Below are 19062 nucleotides of genomic sequence, written 5' to 3' on the forward strand. Positions count from 1 at the left end.
GGGGCATCTGGGCCTTACAGCCATACCAGGAACCTCCAGGGACTGACAGCAGGAGTGGGGCTCTTTAGGGCCTCCACTGTTCTAGGGAGGCGGTTTCTCCTAGAACATAAATAGGGGTGTTCGTCAACTCCTGGCAGAGCCTCCTTCCTCTGATAGCCGGAAGCAGACACCCGAGTCAAATATCCTCACCGGGGTTTCCCACGGCTGGCGGAAGGGGCCCGGCTCTGTGGGGACGCCTCTGTAATGGGGGAGGGGCAGTTCCACTGAATTCACACAAGGTCCTTCATTGACTCCTCCGATACCAACACCCTGGGCCCAATGTTATTATTTCTCCGAGTTCTCAGAATGAGAATTCAGAGAGCACTGCATCGGGTGATCCCTGCCTGGAACCTTCTAGGGCTGACAGCAAGGGCAGGACCGTGGGGTCTTAGGTCTTTCTAGATAGGGGGATTCCCTCAAACCTTACTCAATATCCTTATCTTACCTGGGGCAGAGCTTGGATTCCTCCCTCGGCTGCGCCGCCGTCCTTCTCGGGGCAAGAGCTCACCTCCCACGGAGCAGAAAAGGAAGTCAGTGTGCATACATCCGGCTACTCCGGGGGGCCCCCCCGAGGTGGGGCGATAAGGGGCGTGACTCTGTGGTGCCCCCTCTGTTATAGTGTGAGTAGTACCAAAGGTATTTTCGCGAAGTAGGTCCTCATTTTGGCTCCCGGTTCGTTGATTAAAGGCTCCTTGGGAAATATCACTTCCTCTTCCTAAACTCTGGACAGTTTGTCAGCTTAAACCCTTGCAGACGGTGGGTCCGCATCCCAGCCAGGGTGTGAGATCGAGAAGCTGCCACACAAGGTAGGGGGGGCTAGGACAGGTTCTGAGATGTCAGAGAAAATGCATAGGATCTCTTCACTAGTCAAACAGACTTTTGGGAACTTTCTGTTCGAAAAGATCTACTTGCTACAGGAAAGAGGCAGATCTGCATAACTTTGTGAGACCCAGGTGTTTCGATCTTATCTAACATTGAACAGTGTAGTGAAATTCATTTTAATTTTGATTCTCATTTATAATACATATATACATGTTCTAATAATTACTGCTTTGTACAACAAGGCTCTTGATATTACTATAGTTATCTATACACCACTTTTCTGAAGTCATTTATTTACTTAAATAGTCCGTAGCCTTTTCCTTGGGATTTTCCAAATGATCATATTTACAACCAATAATTTCTATTTCTTTTTACTATTCTTAACTTTTATTTATTTTTGTATTCTTATCCTCTGGCTATGCATTCTGATCCAGTTTTGAACAGTTAGAGTTGGTAACATACTGCTGTGTCTTGCTCCTTACATTAATGGGAATGCTACTAACATTTCACATTTAAATTTGTTTGCTATAGATTTTAGGAAGTGGAAGTTCCCTTCTAATGTTAGTTAGCTAAATGATATTATCCTGCATTCACGTTGACTTTTTTTTTTCAAAAGTTTTTTCTTGGGGCGCCTGAGTGGCCCAGTCGTTAAGCGTCTGCCTTCGGCTCAGGTCATGATCCCAGGTTCCTGGGATCGAGCCCCGCATGGGGCTCCCTGCTGGGGGGGGGGGGGGCTGCCTCTCCCCTCCCCTTGCTTGTGTTCCCTCTCTCGCTGTCTCTCTCTGTCAAATAAATAAATAAAATCTTTGGGAAAAAAAGTTTTTTCTTCAGTACATGATCAAATGTCTTTTAAATCTTATCTGTTAATGTAGTATTTTGGGCAGTTTTTTCTAATGTTATATTGTTATATTTCTTGGATTCAGCATCTTTTTTCCATTTAATTCACTGCTATGACTTTATTTAGGATCTTTGCCTGTAAGTGGGTGAGCTTGGCTTGAGTATTCTGTTTTCAAAGTGTCCTCAGCTGGTTTTCTTATCAAGGAGAGCTAGACTGGGAAAATAAGCTGAAAAATTGCCCATCTTTTTGTATGCTTTGGATGTGTTTACATGAGATGGTGGTTAATTTTTTGCTTGTTATTTGGTAGAACTGTCCCTGACTGCCTTGTCCTGAAACTTAAAGGTGACTGAAACCTTGAGGATAGTTTTGTATTTCTCAGTAACAGTTTTCTATTTCTGCTTGAACCTATTGAGTAATTAATATTTTTTCTAAATAATGGTCTATTATCACTTAGGGTTTTATTTTAATGGCTACATATGTATTATATTTATTGTAGAAAATTTCAAACATATACAACAGTAGAGAGAATAGTATAATAAAACCAATAAACTTCACATCAGCATCAACAGTCTTCAACACATGGCCTCCCTGGTTACATTTCTACCCATATCTACCCCATCTCTGCCACTGAAATAATGAGAAATAAATCCTAGATATCATGCCATTTCATCTTTAAATATTTAAGTATCTATTTCTAAAAGATAGGTATCCTTTATGAAACATAAATATTCAATTACACATATCCTACCTTAAAAAATTAATATCATCAAGTGTCCAGTTATTTTTCACATTTGCCTGACTTTTTAAAAATGTTTTTTCTTGAATCAGGGTCAAATAAAGTCTATTCATGTCATTGCTCTTTATGCCCATTAATTTATAGATCCTACACCCCCCCACATACATATATTACTTATTTTCCTTGTCATTTCTTGTTGAAAAAAACCTCGTGTTTTGTCCAGTTTCATATGGCATGGGTTTTGCTGATTGCAACACTGGTGTCCTTCTCCCTCTGTATTTCTTTAAATCAGCAGAAGTTTCATCAGATTAAGGTGTAATTTTTTACTCTTTCTCTTTTTGTTTGGAAAGACTTCCCATAGGTGATATTGTGACTTTTTATCACAAGGAACCTAATGTCTGACTTCCTTTGTGTTCATGTTTGCAATATTTAAAGATTGGCGTATTTATCCGTTAATTAAGGGTTACACAATGTTAATTTTGTATTTCTATTATTTTTTCTGAGTTTATTAGATGAAATATATTTTTATGCAAAATCATACCTTGTTCACCATTTGGTAATGATATTTATAGTGCTCTCTTATAATTTTTAAATTCCTTCTGCACCTATATTTTGTACAATATTGTTTAACTAACATAACTTACTTCTGTTTCTTTTGTTAATTGATGATACTTATAAAACTGTCAGTTATATCAGTCTTTTCAAAGTACAGGCTTTTGTTAGTTGGCTCCATTGTCTTCTAACTCATCATTTATGCACTTCATTATTTTCTACATTCTATTTCTTTGGGTTCAATATGGTATTCTTCCTCTAGTTTCTTGAAATTTTTGCATGTTATAAATATTTCCATTTTTTGTCCACTGGGATTTTAATTTCAATAACTATATTTTTATTTCTAGTTATTGTTTTAGTTCTTTTTCAAATTAGCCTATCCTTTTTTCTTCTAATTTCTTGTTCTTATGGTCTCCATGCTTTCTTTTCTCATTAATGGACTTTATTTTTTTATTGAGATATAATTGACATATAATATTAGTTTTAGGTGTACAACATAATGATTCGATAGTGTATATATTGTGAAATGATCACCACAGTAAGTCTAGTTAACATCCATCACTACACATAGTTACAATTTTTTTTCTTGTGATGAGAACTTTTAAGATCCATCCTCTTAGCAACTTTCAAATATACAACACAGTATTATTAACTATAGTCACCATGCTGTACATACATCTTCCAGACTTATTTATTTTATAACTAGAAATTTTTACCTTTTGACCACCTTCACCCATTTCACCCACCCTCTACCCCCTGCTTCTGGCAACCACTAATGAGTTCCCTGTATCTATGAATTCTTTTTTTTTTTTTTTTTTAGATTCCGCATATAAATCAGGCCATATAGTATGTCTTTCTCTGACTTAATTCACTTAGTGTAATGCCCCTCAAGGTTCATCTATGTTGTTGCAAATGGCAAGATCTATTCTTTTTTATAACTGAGTAGTATTCCACTGTGAATATATGTATTTATATTTGTGTGTGGGGTGTGTGTGTGTGTATGTATCACATCTTTGTCCCTTCATCCATTGATGGATACTTAGGTTGTTTCCATATGCTAGCCATTGTAAATAATGCTGCAGTGAATATAGGGCATATATCTTTTTGAGTTAGTGTTTTTGTTTTCTTCCAATAAATACCCAGAAGTGGAATTGCTGGACCATATCGTAGTTCTGTTTTGAATTTTTCCAGTAACCTCCATACTGTTTTCCATAGTGGCTGTACTATTTTATTAATAAATGTGTTTAAGACTATAGATATCCTGGGCGCCTGGGTGGCTCAGTTGGTTAAGCGACTGCCTTCGGCTCAGGTCATGATCCTGGAGTCCCGGGATCAAGTCCCACATTGGGCTCCCTGCTCAGCAGGGAGTCTGCTTCTCCCTCTGACCCTCCCCCCTTCATGCTCTCTCTATCTCATTCTCTCTCTCAAATAAATAAATAAAATCTTAAAAAAAAAAAAAGACTATAGATATCCTTCTGAGTACCACTTGGGCTGTTTTCCACAAGTAACTCTATAGAGTTTTATGTGTAGGTGCTGGAATTTTTTTACAAGTTAATTATGTCTCTATATTCCTTATCTTCTTAGAATCTTTTGAATACAAAAACAGAAATACTAGTGAGTGCAGAAAATTATTTTTGAGAAGGATGTGAAAAAGAGAGAAACAAAATTATTTAGAGGAAGTGTCAGGGTCCCTGGGATTTTTTGCTTTATTTTGTTTTGGTTATATGTGATCTAAGAGACTTGAGCACATTTAATTGCTTGTGACTGAGATGAGTTTTTCCTAGGAATAAAAAGCGGGATTCACAGTTGTAAAGTCAAACAATATAATTAGCTAAATGCAGCTGTCAGAGATTATTCAGGAAAACAGAAATTAATTCTATAACTCAGACAGAATTTAATGCGCAATATTGGTTATTCAAGTGATGGAGAGGCCAAACCAAGTAGAGTTAGGCAAGCCAATACTTAGCAACTTGAGGAAGTCACTCCCATTTCTAGTGTAGAGGGAGAAATTGAAGAAGGAGGTAGTGTTACAGGAGATTGGGAATTGGCATCAACAGAATCTAAAACCATGGTTAACCAATATGATGGGAGCTAGAGCTAGAGCCATGAAGAAGATATAGCTATTGAAGGAGCATCTACCTGATGCAGAGGGAGAAGGCTGTTCCTGTCCTCCTGGGCTATAATCTGCTGGCCTTGTTGCCTGAACCATGAGAGCAGCCAAATATTGGAGGACCTAGGAACAGGAGCTTGCAGGGATTATCTCCTGAACACTAGAGAGCAGAGCAAGGAAAGAGGAAAGAATGATCTGAGGGCAAATAAGTATAGGACAGGCATACCACATTGACAAATTTAATGAGAAAAATATCTAAGTTGTTAAATATCTGCTCTGTAAAAATCAGTATTAATCTGTAATAATAAGAGATGTCATCAAACTAAATAATGGCTAACCACCAAAACACAAACAACCAAACAAACCCTCTATCAAGCATCATACTTAGTGGAGAAAGAATGGAAATTGGGAATTAGATAAGAATAGCTACTATCACCATTATTATTCCACATTGTAATATAGGTACTTGCCCGCACATGAAACGAAAAAAATGAAATAAGAGTTAGAGACTGGAAAATAAGATGCTTTAGTTGTCACTTCTCCCTAAAATGATCTGTAGGTTTAGTAAAATTCCCACCAAAATCCCAACAGGACTTTTCTTAAAAGAACTTTATACATCGGGGCGCCTGGGTGGCTCAGTCGTTAAGCGTCTGCCTTCGGCTCAGGTCATGATCCCAGGGTCCCGGGATCGAGCCCTACGTCGGGCTCCCTGCTCGGCGGGAAGCCTGCTTCTCCCTCTCCCACTCCCCCTGCTTGTGTTCCCTCTCTCGCTGTGTCTCTCTCTGTCAAATAAATAAATAAAATCTTTAAAAAAAAAAGAAATTTATACATCATAAACTTTATATGGAAATACAGTGGGCCCATAATAGTTGAAATGACTTTGAAAAAGAAAAGGAAATTTGGAGGACTAACACTACGTGATTTCAATGTGATAAAGGACTTGTATGCAGCATTTATAAGGAACTTTCAAAACTCAATAATAATAAAAAAAAAGTATAAAAGGTCAAAATGTTGAGCAGACATTTCACCAAAAGACAGTTAATGAGTGACAAAGAAGCACATGAAAAGATCCTCAACATCATTAATCATTAGAGCAATAAAAATTAAAATCCCAATGAGATACCATTACACACATACTAGAATATACACGGTAAAAGGACTGATCATACCGAGTACTGCCAAGGGTGTGAAGGAACTCTTAAACATTGTTGGTGGGGATGTAAATTGGTGCATCCACTTTGGAAAACAGTATAGCAGTTTCTTAAAAAGTGAACCATACACCTGCAATATGACCTAGCTAGTACACTACCAGGCATTTACCTGAGAGAAATGAAAGCTTATACCCATGCAAAGATGTATATATGAAAGTTCATAGCATCTTTTTTTTTTTTTTTAGATTTTATTTATTTTAGAGAGAGATAGAGAGCAAGACCGGGGGGAGGGGCAGAGGGAAAAGGAGAGAGAGAATCTCAAGCAGACTCTGCGCTGAGCACGTAGCCCGACTCAGGGCTGGATCTCACGACTTTGAGATTATGACCTGAGCCAAAACCAAGAGTTAGACGCTTAACCCACTGAGCCACCCAGGCACCCTGAAAGTTCATAGCATTTTGATTTGTAATAGTGAAAAACTGAGAATACCTTAAAATATCCACCATCAGGTGAACAGATAAACTGTAGTATATACATAAAATAGAATATTATTCAGCAGTAAAAGGAATTAACTATTGATACATGCTGTAGCATGCGTGAATCTCTAAATAATTACTTTGAATGAAAAAAGCCAGGCTAAATAGCACATACTGTATAATTCCACTTATATAACAGTCTAGGAAATGAAAATGAATGTATACCGATATAAAGAATTTTATTCAGGGCGCCTGGGTGGCTCAGATGGTTAAGCGTCTGCCTTCGGCTCAGGTCATGATCCCAGGGTCCTGAGATCGAGTCCCGCATCGGGCTCCCTGCTCCTTGGGAGCCTGCTTCTCCCTCTGCCTCTCTCTCTCTCTCTCTCTGTCTCTCATGAATAAATAAATAAAATCTTTAAAAAAAAAAATAAAGAATTTTATTCAGTGGTTTGCCTATGGACTGGGAAGAATGCCAAGGAGGTTACAAAGGAGCATGAGGTGATGGATATATTCATTATGTTGATTGTGGTGGTGGTTACATGAATGTATACATATGCCAAATCTTAACAAATTGTGTGTTTTAAATATATGCAGGTTATTGTATGTCAGTTACACCTTAATAAAGCTGTTAAAAACTCTAGAACAAGCCAATCTAATTTATAGTTGACATCAGAACTATGGGAGAGGAGTGATGTAGAGGTGGTCTATTGGAACTGGCTAGAAAAGGCATGAATGATCTTTATTAGGTGGTGAAATAATAACGTATCTTGATAGGGAATGGTTTACATGTGTGTATGCATTTGTACACCTAGGTTTTGTGAATATGTTCTAAGAAATATAATAATAAGAAGAATACGAATATTCAGAATAGAACAAAATGAACTTTAAGGAAACATGAATATCCAATTTTTATTGGTAATGCTTAATTATCCACTTTATTTAATCTATTGATAAAACAGAAGTTAAATAATACTTAGTCCTTCTTAACTTTGTATACACCAAATATTTCAGTAATTTTACATGTATCCAGTTTTCAGCATGGCTGCAATGGTATTATATATATATTCCTCAACTGATCTTTTTATCTCTTGGACATTTTAGGGCTCACCTAACTCCTTTATCTAGAATCAATTTCTAGCATTTATTGGTCATAATTAACCCAACTCCAAATACTGCAATAAGAAAAAGAATAAGCTAACAGTGCTTTGTAATTAAGGCTAAATAAGTTTTGGTTGAGGACATTTTGAAGCCTGAACTGTTAAAAAATATAAGTAGTTAACCATGTACAGTGATGCTAATAAACAATCATTATTATCATAATGGAAGCACATTACTGTATAATTACCATAAAAGTACAGGAAAATTCAATAAATTATTTTAAACAAAAGAGAATAATGAACTAACTTATGACAAGCATGTTTATGTTACCTAAAGGCATAAGCTCCAAAGAAAAGAGTAAGATGTGATGTGTGAGAAATTTGTATATTGCCTAGACCCAGTTTAGAAGAACAAGCTTTTTTAGTGTTCATCTCACCAGGTAGCTGGTACTTTGTTCAGAATAGGCTACTTCTCTTTGAGATTGGTCACCATATTGATAACTGTGCTTTACTTAAGCATTTGATATGGTCATTCTCATGCAGATCATATTTTGATATTCAAATTGACTTTTGTAAATCATAAACCAGCTTTTAAGATCTAATTTATTATTTTGGCATGTAATTTATGCAACAGGCATCCTTACCCCTTTTCTACTATTTCTATCATTCCTAATTCCATATCTCATCAGTGACCTATCAGCCACAAGCCAACACCTTATGGTCACTACTTTATTGACAATATCTCATGTGCTAATATTCACCACTTCTTAATCTCTGCCCCTTTCTTTAAGCTTTAACTAATTACTGACTCTTTTTCCATTATCTGTTTATGGGATTTAGGCTTGAGGGTGAGTTGAGATTTTTGGAAATATTAAATGAGTTTTAAAGAACAAGTAAATCCATCATCATATAACTGAGATATAACAACCATCAACATTTTTGTTTTAATTTTTTACTTATCTGTGTTTTTTAACATACTGCTTAGCAATTAGGGACAAATGGTAACATTGCCTTTTTGGAGTTTCTAGGTCTGAAAACAGGAATAATGGAAGAGGAAGCACAGACTTCAAACATCCTCAAACTAATAGTGTGGTGAATGTCCAGAAGTCTCTTTTTCATGTCTACTTATATCTGGTTATTTTAGGGCCTAATCCTAAGCATGGAGTCATGCTGATGCTATAGCTAAAGGACAGTACTCACAGTCTACTGAGCTAGAAAAGTTTCTTAAAAGATCAAAAATATACTCTAATTCTAGTCTCCAAGTTTTCCATAATGACATTCACAACTACATAAAAATGATTGACTAAAACTGTACCTATTCCTCAGGCTAATCCTTGGTCAACACGGGCCAACAAATTAATCTTGACACTGATGAAATCTAGGGAGAAGATATTACATAGCTAACTATGATGTGGAATTAGTAATATTGCTGCCTACGTTTCTACATAACTCAGTGATGATACCCGCAGCAACACACCTGGATGTAAAATTGCATATCTTCCTTCCTTCACAGGAATACATGTTTGAAATTGTGCAGCAGTTAAAATTAAAAAGAAAAAAGATATGAGTTGCAAATGGCAAGATAGAATTGTTGAATCATTATATTGTACACCTGTTAATATATAACATTATTTGTTAATTATTCTTCAATAAAAAACAAATAAAAAAAGAAGACATGGGGAAGGAGATCAGACATGAGCCTATGACAGAAAGTCATGAAAATTTTCAGTAAATACTTGTTTTCCCCATATTCATGTATATAATCCCGTGCAAACATTGTGTACAACTATTTTAGATAATTATATAAGATAAATATGCAAATTATGGGTAGAATCAATTTGTGTCCTACATTTTTTAGTTGTTGATGTTGCTTAAACTTAGAAGAAATTCAGTTAAGTAATTAGCAAAGGAGCTTATTGTGATGTGGCTTAAATATTCACATGCATTCCTTAATAGGTGAGTGAAATATGGCGCCTGGGTGGCTCAGTTGGTTAAGCAACTGCTTTCGGCTCAGGTCATGATCCTGGAGTACCGGGATCGAGTCCTGCATCGGGCTCCCTGCTCAGCGGGGAGTCTACTTCTCCCTCTCACCCTACCCCCTCTTGTGCTCTCTCTCTCACTTTCTCTCTCTCTCAAATAAATAAAATAAAATCTTTAAAAAAATATGTGAGTGAAATATATCTGTGAGTAAAATATATGTAAATTTACATATAAATGTATATATAACACAAATATATAAATAATATTGAAATACAGATATGTTTACATTGATGTATATCATATAAGTATATAATATATCCATGTATATATTATTTTTACAGCTCTGACATTTAAAGTAAAAAATATGAACATAAACAAGTAAAAATAATGTATATATAACAATATGGAGTTTATTTTATCATTACTTAACCTCAGTGAGTTTGATATTCTGTTAAAAAATGAAGGCAGTACTCCAGGTAGATAAGTTAAAATGGCTGTAGATTCACTTTGATAAATAACTAATATCAAAATATATTCCTTGATTTACTTCCACTCCTCATCATATTATATATCTCACTTTTTAATGATATATGTGAAGCTAGTTGAATGATTTGAAGAAGTTCAAATTGGCGATACATATTAAAATTTATTATAGAACAAAATAGAAGCAAAATGAAAAATTTAAATGCTATCTATTTTTACAACTTTTAAAGGCTATTTTACAGGCTAATTTTGTTTGCTTTTTGTTTGCAAAAGGAAAAATGGAGATAATGTGGTAGCTGTCACAAACTGTGAAGAGGCTAAGATTTTTATCCTTCTTGCAAGCTAACAAGTTAACCTGTCACAATTTCACGGATGCTGGCAAAAAAGCACGAGGCTCTTGGGTAAGAGACAAAGAACTTTATTCTCATAGCATTTGTAGTCGCCAGAGTACCTGCATTATCTTTTTTTTTTTTTTAAGATTTTATTTATTTATTTGAGACAGAGAGAATGAGAAACAGAGCATGAGAGGGAGGAGGGTCAGAGGGAGAAGCAGACTCCCCGCCGAGCAGGGAGCCCGATGCGGGACTCGATCCCGGGACTCCAGGATCATGACCCGAGCCGAAGGCAGTCGCTTAACCAACTGAGCCACCCAGGCGCCCCCTGCATTATCTTACAGTGGTAACTCAAACCCCAGTAATCACAGACTGACAGGAAGAGGGCCAGGTGATACGAAAACATGCAGTGAGTTTCATTGCAGGAAAGGAGCTCTGTGCTTAGGTAGCCTGAATCTTCTATAATGGGCAATGAGCATGCCTTCCCCCTGCTCTGGAGACGTTTTATATGTCTATGTCTATTTTTATCTATAGATAGATAGATATCTTCTAAGGCTGTTCGCTACATAGAGTTTCTTGAAAAGATTATCTAGAATAAAGGGCAACCTCACAAGATATACAGAAATGCAAGTGACCCACAGAGAATTGTCCCCTAGCCATTACATATTCTAGTTAATAGGTAAAGTCATTTGTATAGCTGATTTTCTCCTTCTTAGACCTAAACTTTTGGTGAAGTAATATGAATAGATATACTTGGGGAAAAGAAACACCTTTCCAAAAATGTATTGTCTCACTCAGTCCATTTTCTTAACATCCATCTGGTGCATATTTTATTGGAAGAAAATAAACATTAGGACATAAATTAAAATCCACATAAACAAATTGGTTTTAAGTTATTATATGTTTAAGTGACAGTTTGCTCACAAAATGTACTTACTATTGTAAAGCTTATTCTAGGTGAGTTTCTTCAATGGAAAGTTAAGGCTAAAGCAAAATGAAAAAATATCCTTTGTTTTTCTGTTTTGTATATCAATGTAAAATATTCCATGAAAACGTCTATGTGCCCCTTAGTGGAATTAATCAAAGATATAAAGGACAGATTGGTAAATATAATGAACCTGGAGGGTTGGGAAAAATCTTCCTTCCTCTTATATTTTACATACACCGTTAGTATGTTATTGTTCTGACCCCAAGGTCCTAAGCTTTTCAGTGGCACAATGATAAGCATTCATTTCCTTCTCTAATGAAACATATTTTATGGTCTCTAATATCCTGTGAATAAGGAATCAGTGAGAGATAATAATACATGAATCCTTACCAGTGTTCTTTTTTTTATTATGTTATGTTAATCACCATACATTACATCATTAGTTTTTGATGTAGTGTTCCATGATTCATTGTTTGCATATAAGACCCAGTCCTCCATTCAGTACGTGCCCTCTTTAATACCCATCACCAGGCTGGGAGTAGCTTCTGGTTACAGGGAAATTTTTGAAGTATTAACTATAAAATAATATTTAATATTCTAAACACTGTGATAATCTCCTTTAAAAAACTGAAGAAACCACTAGTGTTTTAATAGATAAAGTTTCTTGTTGAGGAGGAGGGGGGTGCTTTTGGATCAGATAGTCTTTAAATCAACTGAAATCACAGATACACACAAAACTGCTAAAAATCTTCTGGTTATTATATCACTTATCAGAATGTGTTGAAGCTATGTTTCAAAACCAAATATAGTCATATTAAAACTGCCTATAAAATAGTCCAAAACATATCAGCTCTGCCTCTAAAATTCATGAGGGTGTAAAAATAAAAATACTGAATATGCCATCTAAGTTGAAGATCCCTTATGATTAATTTCTGTTTCTTGCTGCAAGTTTATAAACATGCCAATAATTCCTGCACTACATTAAAAAATCTTTCTTGTGAACTGACCATAGTAACAAGATTACAAAAGTCCACATTTTTAAAAATATCAATTTGAATTTCTCCTTAATGTGGACATAAAAACAGGCAGTGACTAGGAGTTGCATCAATCCTTCCCAACTGTCTCAAAAAATATGTGCACTGTTACAATAAAAACAGTTCACCAGCTGTTTATGTAAAAATTATTTGACGAAAAACAAGCATGGCCATATGGCACTCTAGCTCTGCTGTGGGAGCATGTAGAATAATTTTGTAGGCTGTAGTACATAATGGTCATGCTAAGTAGGGTGTCAACTATTGCAGGCACATTACATTAATAGTTAATCCGTCCTTTTATCCTCTAAGTACTTACATTTCTTAACAGCTTGTAGTTTAGAAGTAAGTTAACAACTCACTGATTAGGAATTAAAATTTTGGAAATGACAAAATATTTGATGTAATGTGGACATAATATTCACTTGCTAATTAAAGGTATTATTTAAATAATACACTAACTGGGTGATAGGAGCTGGTTCTCATTTCTATCTAGAGGTTCCAAAACTATGAATATGTTGAAGGTACTACAGCACTGATTTAGAAGAAAAAAATAAGTAGAAGAGATATTTCATGCAAGAATCAAACAACATATATATTCACATTCTGAGACTGTTAAGAATTGTACCTCACTCACCTTTATATTCTTTGCAATATCTATAGCTGTGTCTTGCACATAGTAAGCATGTGATAAATATTTGCTGAATAGAGCATTGTTAGAAAAAATGAATTATAAATGCCACCAGCAGACCCTGGAGTCTTTAAGTTTATTTAGAGATTTTGGAATACATTGGGGAATAACCCTCATCCATTACATAGACTGCATACTTGAATGATGTTTATTAGCTTATAAAACTCCAATATTTTACTCTCACATTAATTTTCCTTTTTGAGTTGTTTACATATTGGGGACTAGAGTCAACTGAAAGACAAAACTGAATGGCTTCTCATTCAGCAAATTAGACTACTTAATCTAAGATCCTGGAAAAGAAGGTAGAACAAACTGGAGAAGAAAAAAGCCAGGTTAGAATCCAGTCATTCACATTCATAATTTTGGTTGATACCCTGACAAAAAGATATTCATTGACATGTGGCTCTGTTATTAATAACTTTAAAATGTCAACTGAGTGTCATGGTGACATTAATAACTGAGAAAGAAACCACTGCAGACATAGTTCTGTAAGAAAAATGTTGCAGACAGACCATCTATTTCTAAAATGCTTATCCTTTGTGGTTTTCATGGTTCATTTGATACATGAATACCTAGTTTAAACTCATGATCTACGGTTCCCCCCATATCAATTCCCAAACAAAAATGTTAATCTTTAATTTCAGGGATTTAGAACTTCACATTAAAATTTTCAAACTGGTAATGATTTCCTTGTTTACAAATGGTAAACACAATTCATGTGTAGGTGATTATCAAGGGACATTGGAAGAAGGCTACAAACTCTGCTATGGGTACATAACTCATATTGGTTTATGGAATATAGCAATCATAATAAGGGTGTATTATGAAAATAACTAGAAAAATGTTCGAGGAAACAAAGTCTTTAAGTTGGTATAAAAACAAATAGTGAGAACTCACAGCTTAATATTTGAATGATGGGACAATTAAATGCTGCAGTCAGAGAAGTGTCAATATTTCAATTGATGACAGTCACAATGAAGCAAAGCTCACAAGATTGGAAGAGACTCTAAGATATAGCATTATTGTCCCTCTATGATATAAATATTTAAGAAAGATTAGACTTTTTTCAGTCAAATTTGTTTCACAAAATTGATCAAAAAAGGCAATTTTCCAGGGGTGCACATCTTTTTATTGATTTTTACTATAACATGTGGTTAAAGTAAATGATTTTTATCACTTTAAAAGATGGTTTTTTACAAGAAAGTCTGATGCTCATTTGTTGACTATAAGAAATAGTATTTTTAGTAAGATGTTAGTTACATATATATTTAACTTTTCAAGGATGCACATAATATTTGAGAAGACAATAATAAGAATATGGAGAGATATGCTCACCCAGAATGAGTATAGTAGTGTGAAATAATGGGTGATGATAATTAGTAAACTAAAGTGCTAATTTATGAAATAAAAATCAGTTGGTATTAGGAAATAAGAATACTTTTGAGGGGAGGTTGAGATTTCTTGATTTATGGATATATATATTTTTAAAACATATTTTTAAAATATTCATTGTATGCTATTCAGGTATTAAAACAAGGCATCCTTATTTTAAAAGTAAGGAGCTGTCCAAAGAAGAAATAAAAATCACCCATAATTTCCTATCAAGAGATAGGCTCTCACTGAATTATTTCATTTAGCATAATACTCTCTAGCTCCATCCACGTCTTTGCAAATGGCAAGATTTCATTCTTTTAGATGGCTGAGTAATATTCCATATTATATATGTGTGTGTGTGTGTGTGTGTGTGTGTGTGTACACACCACATCTTATTTATCTGTTCATCTGTTGATGGACATCTGGGTTCTTTCCATAATTTGGCTATTGTTGATAATGCTCTATAAACATCAAGGTACATGTATCCCTTAGAATACCATATGATTTCACTCATATGTGGAATTTAAGAAATAAAACAGATGAACATTGTAGGGGGAAGAGAGGTAAACCAGGAAACAGACTTAATTACAGAGAGCAAACTGAGGGTTGCTGTAGGGAGGTGGGGGGGGGATGGGTTAAATAGGTGATGGGAATTAAGGAAGGCACTTGTTTTTTGTTTTGTTTTGTTTTTTAATTAGAAAAGAGCCATTTTATTTTCCTTCACTTACACAAGTAATGAGGACAAAAATCAAGGAAGGCACTTGTGATGAGCACTGGGTGATTTATGGAAGTGATGAATCCCTAAATTCTACACCTAAAACTGATATTACACTGTATGTTAACTAACTGGTATTTAAATAAAAATTTGGAGAAAGGAAAAAAGTAATTATATTTTCATAAGTGGAACATGTTGAATAAAAAGCAAAAAGAGCCTATTAGATATATTTTTCCAAGTTTGTTTACAATAGTTTAAACTTTTTATAGTATTTGTTGCAGACACTTTCCCAATTTATATTTTTACTTTTTTCATTTATTTTACATACAGAATTTTAATTTTTTGTAGTTAAATCTGTCATATTTATCATTTATATATGTTTTCTGAATTTGGAGTCATATTATAAAGGTTGTTTTTTCTCCCAAATGACCTTTAATATTTTTCCAGTATTTTTTTAACCCTTAACTTTATATTTACTAGGCAAAATCATAAACAGCTGGTCTACAGTTTGGATTTTGCCTGGAATTGTTTTTATTCACACAGTGAAGCTTTTGTGGTTGTTACTTTAGTTTGTTAGCGTGTGTGTTTATGCACTTATTTTTGAAGTATAATGTACATAAAAACAAAAAAGTGAACTAATCATAGTTACAGCTCAGTGTATTTTCACAAAGTGAACACATCCATGTAACCGTCATCCAGATCAAGAAAGAGAACTACAGCAGAGACAGTACTGTGAAAAAAAATATTGCAGACATGCCATCTGTTTCTAAAACTCAAAAGCCCCCAACATTCCTCCTTCCAATTGCTATTCCTTCTAAAACATAACTACTACCCTAAGTTTTAAAAGTTCTAAAAGATGTTTGCCAAGTTTTTGAACTTCATGTAAATTGAAGCAATGAAAATGACTGCTTTTCATATGATTATTGACCATTTGGATCTCCTCTGTTCCAAGTGCTTATTTGAGTCTTTGGTCTATTTTTCTATTGGGTTGTGTCCCCTTTTCTTACTATTTTATAGAAGTTCTCTATGTATGTTGGACATAAGAACTTTGTTGGAAGTTCCTGCTGAACTTATCTTTTCCCTCTTCTTGGATTCTTTTTTCATTCTCTTAATAAGGTATTTTAATACCCAAAGTATGTCAATCTTAATGTACTCTATTTTATTAGCTTTCTCATTTTTGGTTATTGTTTTTTATGTCCTGCTTGAGAAATTGTTGCCTATTCCATTGTTATAAAGATGTTCTACCACATTTTCTTCTAAACACTACATTGTTTTAACTTTCACAGTTAGATACACAGTGCATCTAGAACTGATTCTTTTTATTATGTGAGTTATAAATTATGAGTTATTTTTTTCTCATAAATGTTTAATTGATCCAGGACCTTTTACAAATAGACACTTCTTTCCCTACTGCATTCAGTTGTCATAAATCAAGTGGCTGTACATATGTGGGTCATTTTAGAACTCTCTAGTCTTTTCTGTTGGCCTATTTTACTATTCTTTTGCACATACCATATTGTCTTAATTACTGTGGTTTTGTAATCATTTTTGATATCTGATAGTGTAAGTTACCAAGTTTTGCTCTTCTTCAAGATTGCCTTGGCTGTACTTGGCCCTTCATGTTTCTATACACATTTAGAGTCAGTGTGTCAATTTCCATTTTAAAGAAAACTGCAGAAATTTTGATTGGGAGTGCATTGAATCTAATATTCAGTTGGAGGAGACTTGACATCTTTAAATCATTTAGTTCTGCAATCAATGAATAATTATTTAGTTCATCTTTCTTTTGTATTTAGCTCTTTTTAAATTTCTCTCAGCTATATTTTGTAAGGGCATCTTGTACATATTTCTTACACTTATTTCTGGATATTTTGTTTTAAAAAATATTTTATTTATTTATTTTGAGAGAGAGAGAGAGAAAGTGCAAGGAGGGGGAGGGCCAAAGGCAGAGAGAGAGAGAGAATCTCAAGCAGACTCCACGCTGAGCCTGGAGCCTGACTCGGGGCCCCATCCCCATGACCCTGAAATCGTGACCTGAGACAGAATCAAGAGTCAGATGCTTAACCAACTGAGCCAACCAGGCGCCCCTTAGGTGACTTTGTAAATGCTTTTATTAATCTCATTTTTGTTTATAAACCATAATATAAAGATACAATTAATTTGTTCATATCAACTTGTATTCCATAATCTTGATAATGTTCCTTATTAATTTTAAATATTTTGTCTATAGATCCTTTTAAAATTGTATGTAGAACTTTATATGGTTATTAATGAAAATTAATAACCATTTAATTGTTTTGTTGAATCCTTATGTCTTTATGTATTCAGGTATATATTCTTGCTTCCTTACAGTGGCTGGGATGGCCTTCAAAATGTTGAATATAAGTGATGACAGTGTTATTAATAGGCATATTTGTCTTGTTTCTGATTTCAAGGGGAAAACTTTCAATATTTCACTATAACTAGAATGTTTGTTCTAGGAATTTAGATCCTCTTTATTCAATTCAAGAAATTTCCTAGATTAATAGTTTTTGTCAATAATGACTATTAACTGGGGTGCCTGGATGGTACAGTCGGTTAAGCATCCGACACTTGGTTTTGGCTCAGGTCCTGATCTCAGGGTCATGAAATTAAGCTCCCTGTCAGGCTCCGTGCTCAGTGGGGAGTATGCTTAAGATTCTCTCTCCCTCTCCCTCTACCCCTACTCTTCTGTGCACTCTCTCTCTTTCTTTCTGTCTCTCAAAAAGATAAATAAATCTTTAAAAAATGACTATTAACTTTTGTCAAAAACATTTTCTTCATTGATATATGTGATATTCTCCTTTTGGTCTTGCTCATATTTTTTAGTTAAAATATTTGATTTTATTTATTTATTTATTTATTTATTTATTTGAGGCAGAATGAGAGAGAGAGAGAGCACGTGAGAGGGGGAGGGTCAGAGGGAGAAGCAGGCTCCCTGCCGAGCAGGAAGCCCGATGCGGGACTCGATCCCAGGACTCCAGGATCATGACCTGAGCCGAAGGCAGTCGCTTAACCAACTGAGCCACCCAGGCGCCCAAAATATTTGATATCTTTAATGTTAAAGAAATCTTGCATTCTTGGAATAAACCTCACCTGATCATGATGTATTATTTTTTAAGCTAGATTTATTTATTATTCATTATTTATCTTTTTATTTGTAACTGTATTTAATTTTCTGATGTTTTAAGATTGTTGCATCTGTGCTTATGAAAGAAATTAGCTATAATATTATTTTTCATAATGTCCTTGTCAAGTTTTGGTGTTACAGTTATGCTGCTCTCATAAAATGAGTTGAGATGTCCCCTATTTTTCTATTCTTTGGAAATGTTTTTGTGTAATGTTGGTTTTTTCTTCCTTAATGAAGCCATTTGGTTCTAGAATTTGCTTTGAAGGAAATTAAATTATGGATTCTGTTAATTTCATTATGATTCAGATTTTCTATTTCTTTTTATGTCAATTTTAGGAAGATGCACTTTTCTAGGAATTCATCTAGAATAAGTTTACAGAACTACAAAACTTTAATAAGTTTTCTGTAATACAGTATTTTTTTTTATTTTTTTTATTCTTATGTTAATCCCCATACATTACATCATTAGTTTTAGATGAAGTGTTCCATGATTCATTGTTCGTGCACAACACCCAGTGCTCCATGCAGAACGTGCCCTCCTCAATACCCACCACCAGGCCC

General features: G+C 34.7%; 1 protein-coding gene across 1 annotated transcript in view; it reads right to left on the reverse strand.

Annotated features, from left to right (window-relative positions):
• LOC102749008 (melanoma-associated antigen B10-like) overlaps positions 1-566 on the reverse strand; it is a 3150-nt gene extending 2584 nt beyond the window's left edge. The window contains exon 1 of the mRNA XM_006727727.3: positions 485-566. The gene's annotated coding sequence lies outside the window, so the exon portion shown is untranslated. The remainder of the gene's footprint in view (positions 1-484) is intronic.
• Between the last annotated feature and the right edge of the window lie 18496 nt (positions 567-19062).

The sequence above is a fragment of the Leptonychotes weddellii genome, chromosome X (genome assembly GCF_054177405.1).
Source record: "Leptonychotes weddellii isolate Sample4059 chromosome X, ASM5417740v2, whole genome shotgun sequence".
Taxonomy (NCBI): Eukaryota; Metazoa; Chordata; class Mammalia; order Carnivora; family Phocidae; genus Leptonychotes; species Leptonychotes weddellii.